Source organism: Hyaena hyaena, unplaced genomic scaffold, assembly GCF_003009895.1.
Source record: "Hyaena hyaena isolate Hyena2069 unplaced genomic scaffold, ASM300989v1 scaffold_975, whole genome shotgun sequence".
In the NCBI taxonomy this organism is placed as follows: domain Eukaryota; kingdom Metazoa; phylum Chordata; class Mammalia; order Carnivora; family Hyaenidae; genus Hyaena; species Hyaena hyaena.
This window is the reverse complement of record NW_024081609.1, coordinates 158,293-184,282: the sequence shown is the minus strand read 5'-3', so window position 1 is coordinate 184,282 and position 25,990 is coordinate 158,293.

Sequence of the window (25,990 nt, the reverse complement as noted above, 5' to 3'; positions counted from 1 at the left end):
TTTATTATAAGGACACCAGTTTTATCAGATTAGGTTAAATCTTTATAACATAATTATTTCCTTAAAGGCCCTGTCTGCAAAAAACAGTCACATTGGGAGTTAAGGCTTCCATAGATGAATTAAAGGTTGAAAAGTACAATCTATAAAGTAAATAATTCATGGGATGTGATGTGCATTACAGAGACTATAGTTAATGCTGTATTCTAGATGTGAAAGTTAATAAAAGAGTAAATCTTAAAAGTTCTCATCAAAATAAAAAATGTTTGTTAACTATGTATTTTGATAAATGTTAACCAGATTAATTGTGATGATCATTTCTCAATATATATCAATATTGTATCATTAGGTTATACACCTGAAAATAATATAAAGCTATATATCAATTATTTAAAAAAGAAATAAAATTAAAAACTGGATAATGTTGAAATTTAGAAAAAAGCCATACTGCCAAAAGAACATTAAGCTTAGTCTCCTAATCCCCTTAGAGACTGGCTGAAATTTAGGATGTCTTTCCTATGTTTAATTAGCTTTAGAGAGACAAAACTAATTTAAATTGCTTGGTATATAATTGTTGCTCAGTAAAAGTTTATTTTGGAAATGAAAGTGATTAAGTAAACCTGTGTAAAAAATGTCAAACTATGCATATTTTATTTGTTTTCTGTTCTTTTGATTTGCAGAGGGAGGATGATAGTGTTAAATAGAAATTTTAAGGTAAAGAAAGAAGCATTTTCTCCAAGCATTTATATATATTTATTAAAGTATTCAATGATTATTTTTCTAAGGTTATTTGGCAAAGCCAACAAAACTTCAAAATTCTGGAATTAAGGAATTTATGATAAAATATTCTTACTGTGTATGAGAGATGAGGTGGAAATAAGTATGCATTTTGCTTTTGCAGCTATTTTCATTGATTTCCAAAATAGCTTGGATCGCTAATTCTCTTAGTTTAGGCTGGATACATTAAGAATAATTCATTAATGTCACCTCCCCCTTCCAAAAAAAAAAAAAAAGATTACAAAGCTCTTACTGTGTATAAGACATTGCAGTGTGCTCTGTGGGTGATTCAATCATACATAAATTATTCTGGTTCTCAAATATGTGTCAATTGGGAGAAGTAAACCATGAACACAAATAATTCAAAGATAGTAAAAAGTGACGAAGGTCTTTAGGGAGCTATAAATTAAATACTCTCAGAGCACAGATGAAGAGAACAATTCTAGTTAGGTAAACATCATAGAGAGGCTGTGTCATTTCCGTTTTAGAACACACAGGATTTGAAAGGGTGGAGGTAGGGGCGCCTGGGTGGCTTAGTCGGTTAAGCGTCTGACTTTCGCTTAGGTCATGACTTTCGCTTAGGTCATGATCTCGCAGTTCTTGGGTTCGAGCCCCGCGTCGGGCTCTGTGCTGACTGCCAGCTCAGAGCCTGGAGCCTGTTTCAGCCTGTGACTCCCTCTCTCTCTGACCCTCCCCTGTTCACGCTGTCTCTCTCTCTCTCTCCTAAAAATAAATAAAACATTAAAAAAAATTTAAAAAAGAAAGGGTGGAGCTAAGGAAAAGAAGTGTGAGATCAATGGTTGCTTTGGAGAAAAGCATAAGGAAAGGCATGATGATGGAAGCAATTAGAAGCATAATCCCGGGTTATTAGGCAATTTAGGTTGCCTCATAAACCTAGAGAAGCTAGTTTTATCAAATGTAGACAAACATCAAGCACCTAACTATTAGGCCAAAGGGTTTTATCTTTTTCTAAAGTGTGGTGGAAACTTGCCATTATTTGAGTGGACTTTCAAGAAGTTTCCTAGGCACTACAGTAAGGAAACATACACAAGATGGAAAACAGCTGAAATCATTTTTATGATTATTTACACAAGAAGAAACACATTGAACTAAGAACTTGCAGTATGAATAAACAGAGGGGGGGTCCAGATGCCAGAGATAGCACACATCACTATATAAAAGAGTTGGCTGATAGGCTTTTTGCACTTTAGTAAATCTTGGCTTATATCAATAAAAGAAATTCACAAGAACATTATAGTAGGATTCATGTATAATATGAAAAATATAAAATGGATACCTTACAAGGAATTCTCAGTGTGAAGGTGGATGTGCATAAGAAGAGAGCCCTCATATCCACCAGGAAGATGGAGCCTTTTCAAACCATGGATAGCTAATCAGAACACCTCACCCAGGTAGAATTAAGTCATCATAGCACAGGTGAGTAGAGACTGATGGAGAAAGTAGATGCAGCAGGTTTACAAGAAAATGTTTTTAAGGATTTTCTTTTGCTGTTCCTGAAACTGGAGATGATGAGTTCTTTTTGCCTTAAGTGTGGTTTCTATAAATTCAAACACAAAAAAATGTCATCATTAGTCATTTATAAAGAGTATGGAGGATTGATGCAGAATTTGCTTCAATTCATTAAACCATAACAAGATGGTCATGAATAAGACAATTTAGAAAATAGTATCCAGGATGCCTTTGTCATTGAGTAATATGACTTGCCTTTGGATACAAAATTGTAGGTTTTGAAAATCTAACTGTTGGGACTTTGTCCAACAGTTCTTTTGTTTCCCTCTGTTAAACAAGTCTCTCTGTCTGTCTGTCTGTCTCTCTCTCTCTTTCTCTTTTAGTGTTTATTTATTTTTGAGAGAGAGACCGAGAGCTAGCAGAGAAGGGCAGGGAGACCGGGAGACACAGAATCTGAAGCAGGTTCCAGGATCTGAGTCATCAGCACAGAGCCTGATGCAGTGCTCAAAGTCACAAACTGTGAGACAATGACCTGAGCCCAAATCTGCTTAACCAACTGAGCCAGCCAGGTGTCCCAAGCAAGTCTCTTTTGATTAAAATGATCAAAAAGGCATTATTAACTCCTTACATTTGTGGAAACCAATATCTTTACCAAACTATAGAGAAGATAGGTAAATGATAGTAAGGACTAGAGAAAGAGTGAATGGAGAGAGGGAAGAGAAAAAGAAAGACAGAGAAAAGAAAGAAATTATCTTTTCTGTTTCCAAATCCCTTTTCTGGAAGTTGCTAGTGGATGACTAAACTAAGGTCAAGTAAATGTAAATAACAGATACTTCAAGGCATGTAGAAAATTCACTGAATTATTCATTTTTATCTTTATGTTTTGCATTTCAAAGATAAAATTGAAATGTATTAAGCTCTACATTCTTCCTATCAAGCTCCTGATGAATGTTCTTTTTAATTCAGGAAAAAGAGTAAAAAGACAGAAAGATAAGATAAAGAAGTTAATTAAATAGAAAAAATTTACTTCTAACACTTGTAATCCAACTTTGTAGAACTGACAGTCTAATGTATTTTAAAAATAAGAATATGGAAAGGGCAACACAGTTTAAGAAGCACTTAAAATTTAGAGTATTACCATAGGAGGACAAACAAAATAGCTTGTGCTTTCAAGTTTAATATAGTCTTTCATGTGGACTAAACAAGTATCGGCGAAGAATTCATTCCAAAATTTGAATTAAGATTGTTCTTCTTAAAAACCTATACTCAAATCACCTGTGATCTTTCTGTTAAAGTCATTTGTATTTTCTGGGCTGCAATATTGATACTTTTTGAAACACTTTACAACTATTTACACACATATACTTTATATCCTGCAGCTGTTACTTTATACAAAATGTGAAAAACTAACAAGGCAAATACATAGATAAGTTTAATTTTAAGAAGCTATGGATAAAAATAAGAATAAAAATCCCCCAACCATTTTGTCATCATGTTGATATAGTCAGTCAGTTGGGACGGCTTCCCCTAGTATCATCCTACTACTAAGATAATTAGTGTTTCCCTAAGAAGCATTTAGTATAGTATAAGTGTAGTTCAAGTTTGAAGATTTTTTTCTGCAAATTTGAATTACAAAAACTTTCTCTTTACTTGAAATTTCCATAAGTGCTTTATTTCTAGATGAATTAGATTTCTACAGAAATAATAAATTAAAAATGTGCCTGTCAAAGTGTGTCGCAAATTTTGTGTTATATTCATGAAATAGATTTTTCCAGACATCTGGTGGTGGACACCTATTATAGTGTTGTAGTCAAGGTCATGAATTTAAGAATTCCAACTGTTTAGGGGCGCCTGGGTGGCTTAGTCGGTTAAGCTTCCGACTTTCGCTTGGGTCATGATCTCGCGGTTTGTGGGTTCGAGCCCCGCGTCGGCTCTGTGCTGACTGCCAGCTCAGAGCCTGGAGCCTGTTTTGGTCTGTGACTCCTTCTCTCTCTGACCCTCTCCTGCTCACACTGTCTCTCTCTCTCTCTCCTAGAAATAAATAAAACATTAAAAAAAATAAAAAAAATAAAAAAAAAAAGAATTCCAACTGTTTAACTTCAAAGTCCGACGGCGCCCTGACTCTGACCATGGACCAGCCACTCCATCTCCCTCTGCTTTACTCCCTTGAGTCTAAAATGAGGATAAGGTGGCGGCAACCTGCCAGGGTAATCTTGAGGATTCAATGAGACTGCACAACGGCATACAGCGCTGTGCATGGCACACTGTTTCTCTTCAGTAAATCTTAGCTACTGTTGTTTTCAGCTTGAAGAGTCTAAGTAACGTCATTTTGAGATTAAGGCCTCCATTAAGAGCAACCTCGGGCTGCACGTAGCCCCAGTTCCAGGAAAACCCCAGGTTGCTCAAGGCTGAAGCCACCCTGGGACCGCCCTCAGATCAGCTAATCAAAAAAACATTCCTATGGTCTGAGTCAGGGCTGGGAACTGCAGACAGTTATTTAGTACAAACTAGCCAATTACTCACCGCTTGCCTGAACCCCACGTGGGCCCTTTGAACTCACCTCATAATTGGTCATTTTCAAAGGATTCCAAAAGTCATGATTGGGTCCCACCGAAAGTAATGAACACCTCACAGATACTGAATGGTCAAAGCTGTTACCATGGGTGCTGTACAACTGTGATTGGTGCTTACGTGATGATGCTATATGTACAACGTGTGCACTGTAACACCCCCGTCCCTTACCCCATAAAAACCCTGCTCTCTATTGTTCGGGGCTTCACCCTGCTGCCACTACACTGGTAGGCAGGTGAGCCCCTGCTCGAGCTTGTAATAAAGACCCTTTTGTACTTGCATCGGTGTCGGCTCCTTGGTGGTCTCTGGGGACTCGCGATTCAGGCACAACAAGCTTAGTCCAGGAAATTAGGAAATGATTTAGGGAATTTTCTTAATGTTAAATAATAATAGCTAGAATTGCAACTTGTCTCAGGGATGAAATAATCCTCCACTTTGTCATTACACAGGTTTAGAGAGAGACTAAGAAGCATTTGCTTCATAGTTTAAATTAATGTGCTTATTGGGAATAAAAATATATTTTTTCAAAGATCAAAATTATAAAAAGATGTATTTTCAAACTCCAAGATACACAAAGGTACAAGTAATTTATATAATTATTCTCACATATGGGTAAGCACCATAAGAAAGAAAATGGAAATTACTGATGAGAGGGTCTTTAAAGATAAGAGCACCATGACAGTGTTTCAGTGGAGACCAAATTTTGGAGCTTGGACTGAGTAGAAAGAAAGAGACAGGTCAGTGTCTGGACTATGGCCTGAGAGGAAACAAGAAATACAGCTTTGAAGCATATATACTCTTTCATATATGTATCTCCCCTTCCTCAAAAATAAAAAAAAGAAACATCATTTGCTAGAGGTTTTTAGTGATTTCTAGTCAGAAGAATGAAATTATCAACATCTGGTTTATTGCTAAAAGACCAAAAATAAATCAGCTTTCTTTTGGCAAAGTTGTAATAATTTGTGCATCAGAAAATAATAATAATATGTTGAATCCATCAAAAGGCATGACTACCTCATAATGCAAATATATGGAAAAAACAAAGTATAACTGATATTTATGAAATATAGGATATAATATACATTAAAATTACATAATATATAAAAGTATTTAATATCACACACTAGACAAAATTCAACAAGATATATAATATGCTTTATATTTTCTTTTCAAGGTGAACTCTGGTAAAAGTAGGAAATAAAACCAAAACAGGAAGAACTAGCAAGTATATCCATGGTCATAATAGTCTTTAAGTATTCATCAACACCAATGCGATTGAAATTATTTATCACCATGTGAAATTACCCTCAAATTCAGCAGCTTAGCAATGTCATTTATTATATCAGTTTCAAAAGAGCCAGAATCTAAGAGTAGCTTATCAGCGTAGTTCTGTTCATCCTCAGCTTGTCTTCATTTCAAGGTTTGTCTCTCTGAAAATCTGCTTCTAAGCTAATTCAAATGGCTGTTGACAGGCCTCCATTCCCAAGGGCTGTTAGAGAGAAGAACGTCTTGGTTGCTTCTGGTTCTTGGTTGTCCCCAAAGTGAGCTTTCTTCAAAGAGAACAAGAGATAAAGGAATCAGTTATAGAAGCCACAGTGCCTATTTATAACCTAGTCTCCAAAGGGGCACACAACCACTTTCACTTTATTCTAATTGTTAGGAAAAAGCCTTTAAGTGTTGCTACACTTAAGAGGAAGAGAATTAGGGCCCATCCGTTAAAGACAAAGGTAGTAAATTATCTGTGGATATATATATATAATGTGGATATATATAATATATATAATATATATTTAATGTGTAAGCTATAAACCCTGTAACAAAAATAAAAAAGGAGGGGTGGGGCCGAATTGTGTTTTCCAGAAATTATGGATTAACAAAATGTTCTCAATGGGGAAGCCAGCTCTGTCAACATAATACATTGTGATCTAGGAACTAAAATTTCATAATTATGCTGTTAATTAGAATGCACTTTACTTAAATAGGCACTGCTTATCAATAGTACTAACAATCGGGTCAACATGAAAAAAGTGACAGGCCTATTGACCAGGTGATGTCTGGCAAGCAAGGCTAAAAGGAGACAATAAAAAAGAACAAGTTTTCATGAGAATTACACTTTTGTAGAATCCATGAGCTTGAAAAAAAAAACATTGGTATAAAAATATATTTTTTTAATGTTTATTCATTTTTGAGAGGGTGTGAGCAGGGGAAGGGTAGAAAGAGGGAGGGTACAGAGGATGTGGAGTGAGCTCTGTGCTAACAGCAGTGAGCCTGATGCAGGGTTTACAGACTCATGAACTGTGAGATCATGACCTGAGCCAAAATCAGCCGCTTAATTGAGTGAGCCCCGGATGCTTCCCCAGTGAGTTTAATTCTAGCAAGCTGGTCCGCTGACTAGGATACGCTTAGGTTTGCCAGCAAGTTTCACATCTTCCTCAAGAATTAGTTAGTAATCCATAACTTAAAACCTGAGATGAAGTGATAGTAGCTTGGGTATGTTTTGTTTTGTTTTGTTTTGTTTTCTCGGGACTGATAATGTTAACATCATATAGAAGTATAGAAGTAAATATGTGTTAATGTACTGAATTCTGAGAACATTCTAGAACATATGGAGATAGTGAAGAAGTTAGATCTTTGACATTATTTTCATGTAAATGTGTTACAATGAGTACTATAATATATATTTTTTATCCTTTATCTTCTATGTAATATGTGTGAACAGTTCTTTAAAAAAAAAGCTATGTTAACTTCATAATTATAGATGAAAACTCCAAACAGCTTTTAATTATTTCTAGTCAGCAATTATTTTTCTTTCAGGGTGTTTTAGTTTTACAAATTTTTATCCATTAGTTGCATAATGTTAAAATATACAAAAACCACTTGTTATATATTTATAATATTTATAAAGAAATATAGAATACATAATTAATAATAAATATCCTTCTTTATGCTCACAAGACTCTCAAATGTCAAGAAATTAATCAAAAGTTTTGGTAGAGACTGAATATATACAAGACATAAGTAAATAACCAAGCTCTTCATTAAAAATAATTCATCTATTCATTAAAAATGAATATGGTGGAGAAGCTAGTAGGAAAGTTGTAATGAAAACACAAATGAAAATTATAACTTTTTTGGTTATACTGTCCAACTGTATTGTTTTGCCTCCTTTGAAATCTTTCCATTTGGTCACAATGTGAATTATTTTAGGACTACAGTTTTACAATGAGTCAATAATCTAAATAATCATATAATGATTCATATTGATCTTTAATTTAGTTGGTATTTCTAGTGTTTATTTATTTGCTTATTTACTTATTTATTTTTAATGTTCATTTATTTTTGAGAGAGACAGAGCATGAGTGGGCAGGGACAGAGAGAGAGAGAGGGAGACACAGAATCTGAAGCAGGTTCCAAACTTTGAGTTGTCAGCACAGAAACCGACGTGGACCTCGAACTCAAGTGGCAATCATGACCTGAGCTGAAGTCAGATGCACTTAACCAACAGAGCCACCTAAGTGCTCCAATGATTTTTTTTTTTTTTTTTTTTTACCATTGTGTCTTTTCTCTTTTCCCTATTGCTGCAGCCTTGGGCCCTTTGCCAACAGAAAGCTTAGGAATGCAAGCATAAGCTTCCTCAGGAATATTTGCACACTTTCTCTTTCCAATTTAAATAAATGATTCATTTTTTTAATGTTTCAACCAGATTTAATAGTGCAGATAAAATTAAATAATAAGTAAACTCATATCTTGAAATTTAATATAATGATCATATTCTGTTCTAAAGACTATTCAATGCTTCAGATTTCTTTCCTGTTACTCTTAATGAGTTCAATCATTTGACATGCCCTATGGGTATCTCAACAATCTAGTGCATTTCTAAAAGCTGCATAATTTGAAAATAATGACATATTTATTATGATACAAAGAAACTATTGACCATAGATTCGAAAAGACTTTCAAAGAAAAGCATCTCCATTACAGTAAAGTAAGCTGGCAAGAGAGAATAAATAAATTTAATTTGGTGATGGATACAAATTCCTGATTGCTAAAAAAATAGAAGCTTGCTACTTAGAGTCTATTAAGAGCTAAAAAAAAAAAAAAGTATTTTGACTATTTGATTTTTAAGCAGGAGTCTGCAACAACGTTTAAGTTTTTATAAGGTAAATTGAAACACTGCAGTTAATATACAGAGCAAAATGGGTGACCATAGTGTGCATTCAAAAATGTTTGTGTTTTTCATCATCATTTTTAAAGCACATTGTAAATCATGGTTAATTAAAGATTTTCATTTTATCAAGGCTAACAAGTCAATTAATTATGGACTGGGGTGAAGAGTTGTCCACTGGATAAATGCTACACGGAGTAGAGGTTCAATGACGAGTAAGAGGACACTGAGCTGGACGAAATGCCAGCCTTGGCATAGTGAAATGATAATGCTTTAATTTCACTTTCGCCACATTTTAAGAAGCCCATCTTGAACCACAGGGAATTAGGGATACATTAAATCCATATGACAGAAAATTGTAAAAGGATTGGAAGACACAGGTGGAAGCTAGCAGTTGCTGAGTTTGTGCTGTTCAGATGTTCAGATTAGATACTAATTCTTTTTCACTGCTTTCATTAAAAATTAGTTTCAATTGGGAACAAGAATTTGGGGCTGCTGTAGTAGTGCTGTTAGAAAACTAAGACGGAAATGTCTGAGGCAACAGAACTAATATGAAAGGTTAGGAAGGTGATGAAGTACACTATCAACTTACACAATTAACAGTGTCTTTCTAGAATGGCATTTGCCAATTGAAAAACATAATAGGAAATAAGACTTAAGGCAACAAAAACCATGCCTCTAGGAAATAACCTACCCCAAATGCAGAAGAGTGAAAATCGACAGTAGAATAAATGCAGACGCAAAATCCGTTCACGTAAAATTGTCATTTTAACCAAATGATTTATAAAATCACTGCAATGTCAATGCAGATTTCAGCAAGGTTGTTCAAAAAGTGAAGATTTTATGAAAGATTAAAGGTCAAATACCTAAGTAAATTTTATTTAAAAAGGAGGGCTCATTAGGGCAAATTTTAAGAAATGCAACTAAACCATAGCAATGAACATTATATTATTCTATCCCCAGATAAATGGAATAAAATGCAGTGTTCAGAAACAGACCCATATTGATATTTTATAGATGAGACCAAATATTAATAGGGGAAAGATGAATAGTTTAGTGGATGCTGTTTATAAACAGGTGCATTGAATGGAGAAAAATAAAGAACAGTTGACTCACAATATATATAAAGTGAACCCAGACATACAATAAGTGAATACCATTAAGATGAAAAAACTATTCATGAAAAGTCTTCTGAAACCACCCCCCAATGGAATAAAATATCTTTCTTGATCATATTAAAATTAACAATTTTAATTAACAGCATTTATATAAATAAGTTAGTCGGTGATATACTGTGAACATATATTTGAAATAGTAAAGTAACAAAGGTTAAATAGTCCGTAAGAAAAAAGTTCCCTCACAGAAATAAAATGAAAGACACAAAATCCAGAAGGAAAAAAAAAGGGACAAAGTGTATAAATAGGCAGATTATATATGGGGCACATGAATGACTGACAATTTTACTAGTAGTCATAAACATAGAAATTTTAAAATTATATACTATTGTATACTGATATGACTAGAAAAGCATAAATTGGATTTTATAAATTCTTTGATGTAGATAGAGGGAAATGACAACATGTATACAGTGTTGGATGTAGTGTAATTAATTAGTAAACCACTCTGAAGATAGCTGGAAGTAGTAAAATTAATTATGAGTATACCTTGTGACCTGCCATCCAGATCCTGAATAAGTCCCAGAAATTCTTGTGCAGTTCCATGAGGAACATGTACAGAGATGAATTTTGCAGCAATATTATTGTTAACACTTACAACAAATTAGATGCAAGTTAGATGTGCATCTGTAGGAAACATGTAGTAAAACATGGAGGAAGCCTGCAGTACAATGTTCTGGAACATACTGAAACAGTAAAACATGTACTCATATACGGCTGATTTTTTTTAAGAAAGGCACGTTGTCATATATAGTACTTCACTTGGATATGCCTGGAGTCTAGAAGTGTGACTGCCTTATGTTCTCTAACAAATGGAACTTGAGAGCTTGTGTTGAGCTTCTAGAACAGAAGCCCAGCTTACATATACACTCTTGGCTGGAGAGCAGTCCCTCTCTGTCTGGGAAGATCTTCCTCTTTCTTCTACTGAGCATGTAGCTTTGATAAGGACACACATGGAATGGTGAAGGAGGAAGGGGATATGATCCCTTCCTAAGCAGCCAGATCAACTGCATCGCCCCTGGCAATCAATGCGCTGACAGATGTCACAGCCAGATCATTCTTGCATTCAAAATTTTGCCCTTAAGTGTTAAGAAAGAATGCTATTCTCACAACACAATGTCATTTTTATATAAATAAACAGGTTTTTGTATGACTTCAAAAACAACATTTCTTAGTTTACTAAGATACATGTATGTGTGTGTATATATATAAATATATACACATATATAACCATATATATACGCACACACAAGAGGATGAGAGGAGCTTGATAGGGATTATAAATTAAGAGTAAGTTTATTGTACTAACAACAATAATAATACAGTAATAATATTATATAATAATAATAATAATTTAAATGAAACAAAGACCTTGCAAAACCATTGATGATGATGTGGATGCACTGAGGAATATGATAAACTCTCTTAAATATCTCTGAATTAAAAAAACAAAGAATGATAGGAGGAGGCTGGAAAAACAAGAAGGAAGAAGTAAGACAGGGAGAGAAGAAAGGAAAAAGAAAGGAAGAACTTCATATCTCCTTTCTTTAAAGAGGGAGATTTATGTTTGAAGATATAATTTCTATCTTTTCTATCTATTTTTAATTTTTTTATGTTTATTTATTTTTGAGACAGAAACAGAGCATGAGTGGGGGAGGGACAGAGAGAGAGGCAGACACAGAATCTGAAGATGCTCCAGACTCTGAGCTGTCAGCACAGAGCCCGGCTCAAACCCACCAACATTGAGGTCATGAGCTGAGCCAAAGTCAGACACTTAACCAACTGAGCCACCCGGGAGCCCCAGAAATTATTTTCTTAAGTTTCAATTCCAGGGTAGTTAACCTACAGTGTTGTGTTATTTTCAGGTATACAATATCATGATCCAAAAATACGATACATTACTCAGTACTCATCAAGACAAGCATTCATCAAGACTCTTAATCCCCTTCACCTATTTCATTCATTCCCCCAACTACCTCCTCTCTGGTAACCATTAGTTTGCTCTCTATAATTAACAGTCTATTTTTTTTGGTATGTCTCCTTTGTTCATTTGTTTTATTTCTAAATTCAACATATGAATGACGTCATATGGTATTTCTCTTTCCAAACTACAACAATACTATTATGCCTGTAATTATATATCTGAATGCCCTCTTATCCCTCCAAACTTGGCGTCTGGTATCATAGCTGTTGTCTATCACACATAAGAGGCCTGCCTGATCCATGCTAGTAAGTTACCAGTTCAACACTGGTTGTGTCTTGATCCTAGGTTCCTTTCCATGTAGACTTGTCTGACTGAGCCTATAATAATCTTTCAGATCTGCTTAGAGAAAAATGCCTTAAATTTTGAAACTCTTTGTGAAACTTGATTAATGTAATTACATCTCCTCTATTCTACTCCTGTTGAACTGATTGCAAATTTTAGGTCTAATTTCTGAACTCATTGCTTTGGAAACTTGTCAACAAATTTGAAAGGTGGGCTTAAATTTTCATATTTGCTATTCCAGTTTTTCCCTTGCCTAAGTCAATATCTTGGTCAGTGTCTTCCACCATCCATGTGAAACTGTTATAGATTTTGACACGGATATGGATGACTTAGCTCATTCCATGAGGGGATGAATGAAAAGGATAGTACTCTGGAACTAGTATTGACTACTCAGTTGGAGCATGGCCAGGGTTGGTAAGATATGAATGCTAGCAGGCAGTCACTGGTCTTGACAAAAGTACAAAGCAGTTACATCATGAAGGAATAGGTGATCCTATAGTGGATTACCAGAGATAATTTCAATAGCAGGAGAAATCTGCAGCTCTATCCAGGCAAATAAACACATGTTAGCAGTGTCTATCTGCAAGGCCTATTCTCCTCTGTGTGATTACAGACAGGATTCCTATTCCCAAGAAGATGTTGGAAAAGAACAACGTTAGTATTGGAGCAGCTGAACTTCTAGGTATTTTGTCCCAAACAAGATTCAGAAGCAGAAGCTACTAGTGTGAGCTACTTATGAGAAATTGGCCATCCATAAGGGATTTGGTCTCAGGTTTAAGGCAAAACCTCAGCTAATGTAAGCATGCACATGTTTGATCTTAGACAAAAAATAAAGGTGAATTAATACTAAATGCCAGAGAGAGGACCCAAGTTAGAATTCCTTGTTTCTCTGGATGATGCCAGTTATGGAGGAGGTCAACAAGAAGATGAGACCTCTGGTATGACAAATGAGCTGGACCCAAGCAGCTCCTCACATGCTCCCCTGTCCTTGGAATGTGTGTTCTGCTTGATTCTCCACCCCCAGAAGCTGCCCCAAGGATACAGCCTTGAGAGAAAGATACAGTGCTAAGGTAGTCTAGACTGTGTATGGTGAAGTCCTCCTATAGAGGTGACTGAATTCAGTTAAGGTCTCTATATAAACATTGTGATTCTGGTGGGTGGGGGCAGAGACCACCTTGTGCCTACCCAAGACAAACCTTTGCATGTAAGTTCTCTTGCTTATCAAGCCACTCACCAATTTGGAGTGGTCTGTCTCTCTTCACTCTTTCTGCCTTCTGAGTACAGTAGCCAGTTTCAGATTTCACCCACAAAGCTCCTGAGGGTGTAAATTAACACAGGCATAATTCCAGGGCAAGTGCTATCAAGCATGGTAAAGGCAGTGATTTTTACTGTTTTGTTCACTGCTGTCTCTCTCTCTCTAGGATAGTGTTTGGCTTAAAATAAGAACTCAATAAATATGTGCTTAATGTCGAATTGCTAAATACAGGAGTGGGAAGAGGTGTTTATAGACTGCAGAATTCAGCAGGTCCTAAGTGAAGTTGAAAAATTTCTAATAACAAATTGTATCAAAGTAGTCCCATTACACATAATAGCACATAATAATAGGTCAAGAGACCCTAAATACATGTTTGATATAATAAATATCATTTTAGTATCTATAACTTAATAGTACAAAACTATTCAAGTGTTTTAAACTAGCAAATATTTATTTTAAAACATTTATACTAACTTCGTATAGTATAAATCAATGCCATATATATTTTTTTGGCTTAATATGCATATCATTAGGAAAAACCAATCAGAAATTATGATAATTGGAGCTTAACTCTTTATTGTAATTCAGTTAAGTTTCTATTGAGGTTATTAAATCTAGAAAATGTTTTTTTCCCATGAAAAGAATTACTTTTGGGAACTCTGAGAGAAAATGATTGTTTTTTCAAAATAAAATTTTATTTCTTCTTTAATATAGTCAGTATTTCATTGTTGATTTGTATTTTTAAATAGAAAATAAACAAGAAATAAGTGTAGGGCAATTTTCTATTTTTACTTATTGCTTACTTGACTTACATCAAGGAATATCAAGGCAGGGATAAACTTTAACAAAACTAATCACTTGAGCTTCCTTTTCAGTTACAGGATAATCATCAACTCAGTTAATTCACTGCAAAAAGTCTATTAAATTGGTTGATATTCTATACACAAAAGATAGTAGTGAGTGGGATGACTAAATTTTTCTAGTTTTAATGCTTTTATTTTTCATGAAAGTGGTTCTACATTACCCATCAAGTAAAGTACAAATCTTACTCCTACTTATGTCTGTAAAAGAGAACAGAGAAAAATATTATCTGCTTTGTTTGTTTCAATTGCTCTTCTTACTGAAAATGCTGTACTAATAGACTTGTTTATTATCTAACATAAAAACAAGTTTACAGTTTTAGAAGAATTAATGTTTTAATTATTGGCCTATCCCAAATGGCAGCTACCTAACACCATTGAAGCACACCATCAGTGAAGCATGTAAACTAATGACAGGGCATTTTGTGGGAGGAGGGGTAAGTCCTGTAAAAATTTAAAGTTTGATGGATTTGAATATTACCTAATGGCAGTGCAACTTTGAATGTGTTACATAGATCTTTGAGCTACAAATGAGTAACATCTTTTTTTTCAGTATTGCACTAAAGATGAAATAATGCAAAGAGAAAGTACTACTATTGTGATTTATAGTGTAGCATGTGTTATGCTATAATCATTATTTGACTGCTTACTATGACCACATCATTCTCTTTCAAAAACATCTTTCTCACTAATTTCTTAGTCTGTGTTTTGCTCACAATCGTTCCAGTTATCCAGGCTCAATTTTTCAGATTCATCTTTAATTCCTCCCTTGCTCTCTATGAATGAGTTGGCCGATAAATCATTTAAGTTTACACTCATCCATGTTAGCTCTCTTATTGTTCTCATTTCCCAATGCACTGGCACTACTTTGTTTAAAGTCATAGTTCAGTATTGTTGCCATTGTTTATTTGTCCTTACCTTGCCTCCTGGCATTTTACTCATGTGATTACCATCCTCTGTACGCAGCAACCTATTTTAATTTTTCCAAAATGTGTATTCTGATCATCTGATTTTTCTAGTCCTAAAATTTCACTAGCTTAACATTATTTAATAACTTACATACAAAATGCTACTTTGACATTTGAAATCTTATAGATGATAATACAAGCTATGTTCTCAGTATTTGCCAGAAATCATGAAATGTACTCTATGCACCCAAATCAATTTGTTTTTCAAATCTCATCCTGAATGTCACTCATGATAACAATTTTAATCTGAAGTCTCTAAATTGATAACATTCTCATTGTTAACTTTCAAAGAGCTTGTGTGTGATGGATTATTCTGTTTTGTTTGTAGATAATCTCACAGGAATCTAATTTGCTAGATTTTAAGCTCTTCAAAGTCAAAGTATATGTGAAAATAACATATTTTTAATGAAATTTTTGGAGGTATCAGGCACTCTAAATTTTCATTTAATTCCAACAGAACATTTTATTTATTTCACCAGGGAGTTTTATTTTCATAGTAACGTTCTCTATTGCTTACTATATTGAAGAGTAGCCATAATATTATTTTATGAAAGGAAAGAGAATACTAATTATGATGATAGTCGGTCCAGTCCATAAACTTGATTGTGGCTAGGCTACCATGGGGATTTGGAATAAGAAAATCTTCTGGTAAGTGCTTAGCCTAATGAAAAGATGCAGACACAGTAGCAAATCGAAGTTAAACATCATATATTTAATGTAATAATATGTACAAAGAGAAGTAAAGACTCACATGAGGGAAAAAAAAAATGCTCTCTGCATGGTCAGGAAAGTTTCATAAGAAGGTAGTGTGTGAGCTGTCTATAAAAGGGACATACATACTCTTGATATGACCAGAGTTATTTGCCAAAGGCACTGAGATATTCCAGCATCTTCTGGCATCTTTGAGTGAATAGCTCAAAGGTTATGAGGTAAAGTCTAAAGCTGTTGTACAGTGGTGGGTGATGAGCCTGAGGGTCACCCCATCAAAGACACTGGTCAAAATGCTACAGAGTCTGGAAGGTGTCCCATAACCAATGGGGGTGGGGGAGTAGTCTTTGTTTATATACAAGCTCGAGTGTTTCAGGCCTTTATTGGGTTCACTTTTAGGAAAAGGCATGTTTAACTCATCAAAGCTTTGATACTGGATAATAGATTTATTTTGCAATTTATGAAACTGCCTAAAACCTTTAAATATTTCAGTCATTTTTATACTTTTCAAAGAAACTCTATGCTTGTCATCTCATTTATAGACTCATGTAATGTGAGGACTAGAATCCAGCTTTTCAATGTTTACATTTACTTCTACAGAGTGGAGAAAGGGTGAGTTTATAGAGACAACTGTAAAATTACATTAGTTTTTCAGCCTCCAGAGCATGGTAAGCACATTCTGGTAAGGGTAATTAGCTCCCTTCAATAACATCATCCTTACACTTGCCTTCTTAGTATCTGACATCCATATTTTCCCTGACTTTACTGTGGGTACATTTGATATAGAACAAAATGAGAGCTGGCTTTAAGTTAAACATTTTCTCAGTTTCACTCTCCTCTGCACTCTTTCCACTGCTACATTTATGTGCCTGCCTATATCTTGTCCATGCTTGATCCATATCTCAAACCTGGGTTAAAAAAGTCAGAAATGATTTTTTACAGTTCACAGGTCAGACAAATATGTGCTTGATAAGTTTTCACAATGAGTCAATGAACACACATCTTAGGAGGCTGTCAGATATGCTCTGAGGAAAAAATATGTTGAAGAATAATGAAAACTGATATGATGTGCTATTTAAAAAAATAACTTTTTTCTCTGCAATGAAGATGTTGAGATATGAATTATTTCAATAATTAGAAGGTAATTGATAATAGTGTCTGCAATTCCTGTTTCTGTAACCCACAAATTATACTTATTTGAAATCTTGGGATGTATGATTATTTGTTACCTCCTTAAAATTTTAGGATAAATTTGGGCTTTGTAGGTATGTTTACATAGACATTAATACAAGTTCATTAAACATAAGAAATATACTATATACAAAAAAAGGTAAGGCCTAGGGATTATTTGTTGCTTCTTTACATATTAGATAAGAGGTCAGATCAGAGTATCATCTTTCCAACCATAGATGGTATGTAAATGAATACATTACCACATCAGCCTGGCAAGCAGGAAAACGTGGACTTGGGAGGCAAATGAGTACTGACGACTTATCAACTGTCTGTGAAAGAGGAAAATATTCTAGTATCAGGAAGCATAATTGCTGAGAACTCTCTAGAGAGCCCATGCAAAGAGTTTTGACTTTTCATTTTAAAATACACAAATTAATGCTGTAATCTGTCCCTTTGCTCTGTGCATGTTCATCCTGGCCCAGTTACTATTTGAGTTCTAGACACTCTTTAAACCTGTCTGACCTGTCTGTCATATCACTTTAGTGGCTTAATTTGTGAGGTCACGCCTGAATACTTTTCTGGCCAGATCATGGGTCCATATTCCATAATACTTTAATTTGATTTCCCATGCTAATGTAACGTTCGAAATACAAAGCACAGCAGGGTTACTCTCCCTAGGTAAGCTTTTACAAAAATAATTGTGGCTGACTAGTCATGACCTTGGTTTTATCTATGCTCAATTTTTGATCTAAAACTTCAGTGAACATCAATTTTGAAACCATTTCCAAGTACACTGAGAAATAGCATTTGAAGTTTGGGACCATAAATTCTCCTTTAGATATTTCCCTGTTCAGGGTAGATTGAGTAGGATTAAAGGGAGCAGTCATGCACTCAGGGTTAAATAAAAAAGGTATTACACTTGAATGGTAATTTAGGTAGGACGGATGTTTTTCGTATTACAGACACAGGGGTAAAGCATGGCAGGAAACTATTCAGCAGGGAAGATAAAGGGAAATGATGCTTTAAGCCTCTCTGACCCACAAACAGAAAGAAAAGCCATTATTAATGGAAACCAGGAGCAAGTGTAAGCCAGGGGACAAACAATCAGGCTGTGAATTACCCAGGTAAGTTACCTGCAGTTTGCTTTCACCAATGGCGATGAACACGATAACCAAGGTTTACTTATGTGGTTAATGAAGAATATCAAGCTGGGTTTTAAAAATAATATCTAATACAGAAGCAGTTAATCAGGAAAATGTAAACCAAAACCAATAAGTGATATATTTTGCACATGTCAGATTAAAAAAACATAAATTGAAAACTACAAAATTAGAGGGTATATTGGCAAAATAGTTTAGAAATTAGGTTGGCGGGGGCACTTGGGTACATCAATAGTTTAAGCATCAGACTCTTGATTTGAGCTTAGGTCAAGATCTCATGGTTCATAAGTTCAACACCTGCACTGGGCTTTGTGCTGACAGTATATTTTGAAATCGAGGCAGTGATTTAACTATATACCTAGATTTTTGAGTAGTTAAATAATACATATTATTTTGAACATTACTGTGGCAGATTGAAAGATTGGATAAATATCAATAGCATAGGTTCTCTGTGATATGAAATAACAGTGTATCATTGCAATTTTTAGATTCAGGTATATTTACTCACATGTGAATTTACTAACTCTAGTAAATATACATAAAACAGTATTTTAAGGAAATTATATATTTTTCTAATTACTGATTCAACATAAGTACACATTTCTATACTTTTCAATGATGATTTGATAATTTTTTCTGAATCACCTTACTGTAAATTCAAAGTTTTGATTTTTCTGTGGATTTTTTTTTTAGTCAGGTCAGGCATATACGATCAACCTTTGGGTTTGCAATGCATTGGTCTACTTTTCGGCAGTTTTTTTCTGAAAAACAGTACTAAAAATGTATGTTCTCTTTCTTCTAATTTTCTTAATAATGTTGTCTTTTCTCTAGCTTACTTTTAAGCTACACTTAATGTAACACAAATCTTGTTGATCGACTGATTATCAGTAAGGCTTCTTGTCAACAGTTAACCACTAGTTAAGTTTTGGGGGAATCAAAAGTTTACATGAATGTTCAGCTGTGCAGGGTAGTCAGTACCCCAACACCTGCATTGTTCAAGGGTCAACTGTGACTTAATTTACTTCTCAAATTAGTGTAATTTCTAACAGTCTTTACTGTTATCTCTATTCCAGTCAATGTCACTATTGTCTTAGTTTTGATTCTGCAAAGATATTCCAAGACCAGAATGGACAAGAAATATTTTATTTGAGAAGGACAGGGAACAATTAGACGAGAGTGGGGAAGTGAGAGAGGGAGAAATGTCAGCAGCAAAGGGGACTCTCTTATGGCCATGACTTACTTGGTTCTCAAAGGCTACTGAAAGGAAAGATTCTGGGAAATGGTATAAAATATGTTTCTGTTTTATCTGGCCCTCAAGGTGAGGGGTGTGGTGGAGCTGAGATATTTTTTGCGTCACTTTCTTTTACTTTTTGAATTTCTCTAAGATCTTCTAGAACAATGTTGAAAAGAACCAAGGAAAGGATTGCTGATTAAAATGTAAAATAACACACTTTTTGGAAAATTCTTTAACAGTTTATTACAAGTTTAAAAATACACGTTGTGCGGCACGTGGGTGGCTGAGTCAGTTGAGCATCTGACTCCTGATTTCACTCAGGTCCTGATACCTGGGTCATGGGATTAAGCCCCAAGTCAGTCTCCACACTGAGTGTGGAGTCCACTCCACTCCACTCTCTCTCTCGCTCTCCCTTTGCCCCTCTCCCCTACTCTGTCTCTCTCAAATAAAAGTACTTAAGTAAATAAAAGTTAAAATAAGTAAATAATACACTTTAAAAAACCACGTGTTGAGAGGGATTTTCAAAGCTACTTTATCATAGTCTCAAACTGTAAATAACCTGAATGTTTATCATCAGGAATATGAATAAACACTTTTTGATCTATCAAATAATGGAAATATACTCAGCAATAAAGATAAATGAACTATATACATACACAATAACATGAATACATCTTCCAAACATGCTGTGTTAAAAGAAACCTAACAAAAAAGAGTATATATTTTATGATTCTATAATATATAATTCTAGACAATGGCATACCAAGTAGGAGAAGTCATGGTGTGAAAGCTGTTCTCCCCACTGAAATAACTATTTTATTTTTTTTATTTCATTTCATTTTATTTCATTTTTTAAATATTTATTTTTGAGAGACAGAGAGAGACAGGGCACGATTGGGGGAGGAGCAGAGAGAGAGGGAGACACAGAACATTATTGTTTTAAACTCTCTACTAACATTGCACCACTTATTGCCTGCCTCCACAACAGATTTCCTCCAACAAACTTCTCTCTTGGTACATTATTGTTCCAGAACACACATGGACATTTTTCTTAACAAACTCTAGTTCTTTTTCATGGGAAATGGTGGTATGGGCATCACTGGATTCTGAATTGGTTATTGTTTTTAGACATTTTTGGAGATAAAGACAAAGAAAAGACAAAGATATTTTAAAATTTAAAAAAAAGGATCGTGAATGCATAACAATATATCTAATTCTGTTTTTAATTTATATGCTTTTTATACAAATCGTACATGTATTTTCCCTTCCAACACTCCATAATCCAAGTTCTCAATGGTATATATATATATATATATATATATATATATATATATAACTTATTTGCTTTATTACATGCAAACTACACGTAACAGTTTTGGAATAATAGTAATAAAATACACCTTAATACTCTCATTAAATAATGACTGAATATATTTTAAGAATTATGTATATATTTAATTAACCTACAAATAATATATAAGTAACTATTTGTATTTATATATTTTATATATTATATAAAACATATTAACATATAATTAAAATATATTGTCTATAGGGATATGCAATCAAATTGTGTATTTAAAATCAATTGAGAGGTGCCTGGGTGGCTCAGTAGGTTAAGTGGCCAACTCTGGATTTTGGCTCAGGTTATGATCTCATGGTTGTGAGCTAAAGACCCACATAGGGCTCTGTGCCAGGCATGGAGCCTGCTTAAGATTCTTTCTTTGCATCTCCTTCTGCACCTTTCCCCCTTTCCAAAATATCACTTGAAATAGGGACCTAACAAAGTTTTAATTATTTCAAGTTACCTCTGCTATTTAAGGATTTATTTTTTAATTTATTACTTTTTAAAAATTTTCTGAGAGAAAGAGAGGCAGCGTGAGCAGGGGGGTGTCGGAGAGAGAGGGAGACACAGAATCTGAAGCAAGCTCCAGGCTCTGAGCTAGCTGTCAGCACAGAGCTCGACACCGGGCTCGAACCCACTAACTGTGAGATCATGACCTGAACCAAAGTTGGACGCTTAACCGACTGAGCCACCCAGGCACCCCAAGGATTTATTTTTTAAAATTTAATTTATAATTCTGTAAATATTTACAAATTTCAAAATTAAATCTGTATGAAAAAAAGCTGTACTGTAAAACCTTAGACTGCAAGTAACTTGTTCCGCAAGTATTCCAGAAGATGACCAAACATTTCTAATAAATTTTAACTTAATAAATGAACAATGTCTTGCAACAGGACTCTGAATGTCACATGATCACAATTGAGCCAACGGTTCTTGAAATTTGCTTTTATATACAAGTGCTTTGGATTACCAGCATATTTTCAGAATAAATTATACTCACAAACCAAGGTTTTACTACTTTTTCAACCAGAATTAGCTACATACACCAATACCTTAGAAAATGCATCAACTTTGAAGCCTTCCACGTTTTTCCATGGTACTTTTTCTGCCAAGCACCCTACTTCAACTTTTGTCTAGTCAACTACTTCAAACTAATTGTTCCAGATTTAGCTCAAACTTTGCTTCTTTTGGATAATTACTTCTCCTGGATTCCACCCACAAGATGAGTTACACTAGATCTTAGCCAAAAGGCCGGGAAGCAATTCAGGATGAGTTAAATGTACTTGATAAATGTTTTCCCTCTCTACTAACCTAACAACATATGACTATCTCACTGACCACACGTCATTCCTGAAGACAGATATTCTTCTCTCTTTTCTCAATGACTTTTAATCACTTGAAGGCTTCTTTATCCATTTATTTCCTGGTCTATCTTGTGTAGTTTCAGAAAACCTAACCCAGTACCAAAGGATAACTATATATTGGCATTTTGATATTTACAAAAATGTTTTGATGAATCTAAAGACAATTCCAAATAAAGGAACTTAACACACTTTGATAGGAAAGAATTTTTAAAATAAGTTGATCATCTCTAAGTTAAATTTTTACAAATTCTGTTTATATTTTCTTCCCAATTTTAATAAGGTTATTTTATTTATTGTTTTCTGAAATATTAGCTCTGTGTGGCTATATTTGAAACAAAACTTTACATATTTGATTTTTCTCCTTTTAACATGCTTATTATTTTAGATGTAACTTATATTTTAGATTTTGTATATTCAAATTTACCTCTCTACCTTTCAGTTTTATGACTCAGGATATATTTCCTATATTTTAATTAAAGACAGTAATTAATGTTAATTAATTATTAAATCTAAAATTTATTTTGATGTATAGAGACATGTAAGGAATTAAACTTATTTACCATCCCAAATCAGTTTTCAACAAGTAAAATTTCAAAAAGAATAGAAAATAGGAGCACCTTGGTGGCTCAGTCATTTAAGCGTCCTACTCTTGATTTCTGTTCAGGTCATGATCTCACAGTTTGTAAGTTTGAGCCCCACATTTGTCTCAGTGACGGCAGCTTGGAGCCTGCTTAGGATTCCGTCTCCCTATCCTTTTGGGCTTTTAAGACCAAGCTCTGGTAATAATTATAATTTTGTTCCAATAATATATTCTGGGCCAAGACTATGAAAGTAGAGAAGATATAATCACATACAGTTAATTACCCAGTATTTAGAAGCTTTCTTTTTTTCCAAAATACATTTTCTCTGATTAATGTTAGAAGATTAAATTCATGGTGCATATATTTGAATTAAGGAAAGGGGTTGCCAGTAGATCTAAATGTACCTTAGACCTGTAAACTGTTTCACTTCCATCTAGGATCATCAAGAAGGTGATGAATTCGTCACTGAATCCAGTGAGGAATGACATTAACTTGTATGTGTCATTTTGACCTCCTTTTGTATTTTACAAAATGGTTTTTATTTATATTATTTAATTTGCTTTATACCTTATCCTCACGAAAGATAAGAGTATACATGATGTACAAACTACAAATATCTGTTTAGGAACTTTACATACAATCATTTGTCATTTTGTTCTGATAGATTATGTATATACATTTCAAGGCTATGACTAATTGGTAAGAGTTTTAATAAATATGTAACCATGAACCTAATGAACAGAAAGTGATGTGGAGGAATGGTTAATTTACTTAACATTTTGATTATATTTAACAAATACTCAGATGCTGAGATAATAGTTTGCTTGAATCACATGGATCCTTTCTATAAGTCTTCCACCTTAAGGTATAAAGGAGAATAGAAACCTCAGGTTGACCCTTAATAATTAGTATATGTAATGTAGTATAATATATAATTCGTCTGTAGAATCTATCAAATATGATAGGCCAAATACATGGCTATAAAATAAAATTATTAGATGTTAGATACAGAAGTTTCACATAAAGATGAATACGCCAATGTGAACCAGGCAAAGAAAATATTCTTCTTCAGCAAATCCACTTTAGATATACGCAGTCTTAAACTTCAAGCCAATTTAGGCCTTAACCAAACAGTTTTGTTTGTTAAATATTTTTAAAATATAAAACAAAGATTTCTTTACTTATCAGTTTAAAAAAAACTATTAATATAGAAATAGTCATTTTTGAAGAACTCTGTACAGGCTATTTCATAGTTATCTTAAAACTTTTAAAGTGAAATGCTTTCAAGAATAATTCTAATAAGGTATCTTAACTGGTAAAAACTGTAAGGTATGATTGTTTATTTGATATGAATGACCCCATGAACTCTTTGAAATGAATAGAATAATATAGATAATTGCGTTTTACACTCACAGCTATAACCCTCAGTGTGTACAATCTACTTAGAATTGCTGTAATGTTACATTACAGTCTATTTTATGCCTAATGTTTTCATTCTAGCATTTCCAAATTTCTCTGCTTAACAATTTTAAATTGAACTGTAAGGTAACAACATAATTTAGGTTACTGGAAGTCAATTAACTCTGCATGATACTTGAGAAAAAATTGGCTCATACAATTGTAATTTCAGAAAAATAAAAAGCTTTATTTTTGTTTGTAAAGAGTAGCTCACATCAAGGACTATTATTCTACTGGAATATATTTTTGGCTCCAACCTGGCAGAAAATACTTTTTTCTCTTTTACATTGTTGAATCCTCAGTATCCCCTTCGTTGAAGAAATTTCCTCTCAATATTGTATCATGTTCAATGCTTTGGGTTGCTGTAGGGAATTCAGTTTTAAAAAAGATTAAACCACTGATGACTTTAGTTTTTAACCTCAGTCATAAATAGAAGTTCTCTACTATATCCTCACAATTTAAATGCAAATAATCTTTAAACAAAACTAATCTTGAGGGCTTCTGTATAGTGAATGATAAATTGAAGGGAATTTTATAAAGTGCGATAGTGAGCAACTCTGGTTTCTTTTTCACATCAATCATCTCTCCGCAAGGATCAACAATTAAAATAGTTCAGTGCCTTGTAGGGAGTCTGGGAAAGCAAGTTCATCATTCAGCCGCCCGTGGCATTACCTTGGGGAGAAGTAAGCTGATCCAAAGGGTTAAGTGTTAATTGAAAAACGTGTAATGGAAACTGAAGATCTTTCCTCTAGGTTTGCTTACCTGGAGAACCAAATCTGCTGTGCTTAGAAAGCCTAATAGTCTTATCAAAAATAGCACATGCTTAATACAAACAGACTATACAATTATTATAGTTGAGGCCTTTTATATCGAAGAAATTAACTTATATTTTCAAAACATTACTTTCAGCAGACTTTGGAATTATTCAAATTATAGTTTACCTATATCTAACAGAAACAAAACTTACCTTTGGGTATTTTAATTGCTCATGATATTACTTTTTATATATTATAAATTTAAAAATATGAAATTGTGTTCAACATTTTCTTTTACTTTCAATGATTTTTTTGAGACATAGAAAGTAATAGCAAATAAGTAAAATTTTAAAAATAAAAGAAGGGGTGCCTGGGTGGCTCAATCCGTTGAGCTTCCAACTTTGGCTCAGGTCATAATCTTATAGCTCGTGAGTTAGAGCCCCAGGTCAGGGTCTGTGCTGAGAGCTCAGACCTTGGAGCCTGGTTCAGATTCTGTGTCTCCTTCTCTCTCTGATCCTCCTCCACTTGCTCTCTCTCTTTCTCAAAAGTAAATAAACATTAATTTTAAAAAGATAAGATAATGTATGTTCTTTACTAAAATGATCTGGGCTTTTTTTTTTTTAGCATAGCTAGCATTCTGACTTTTTTAAAAAATAGTTTATTGTCAAATTAGTTTTCACATAACACCCAGTGCTCATCCCCACAAGT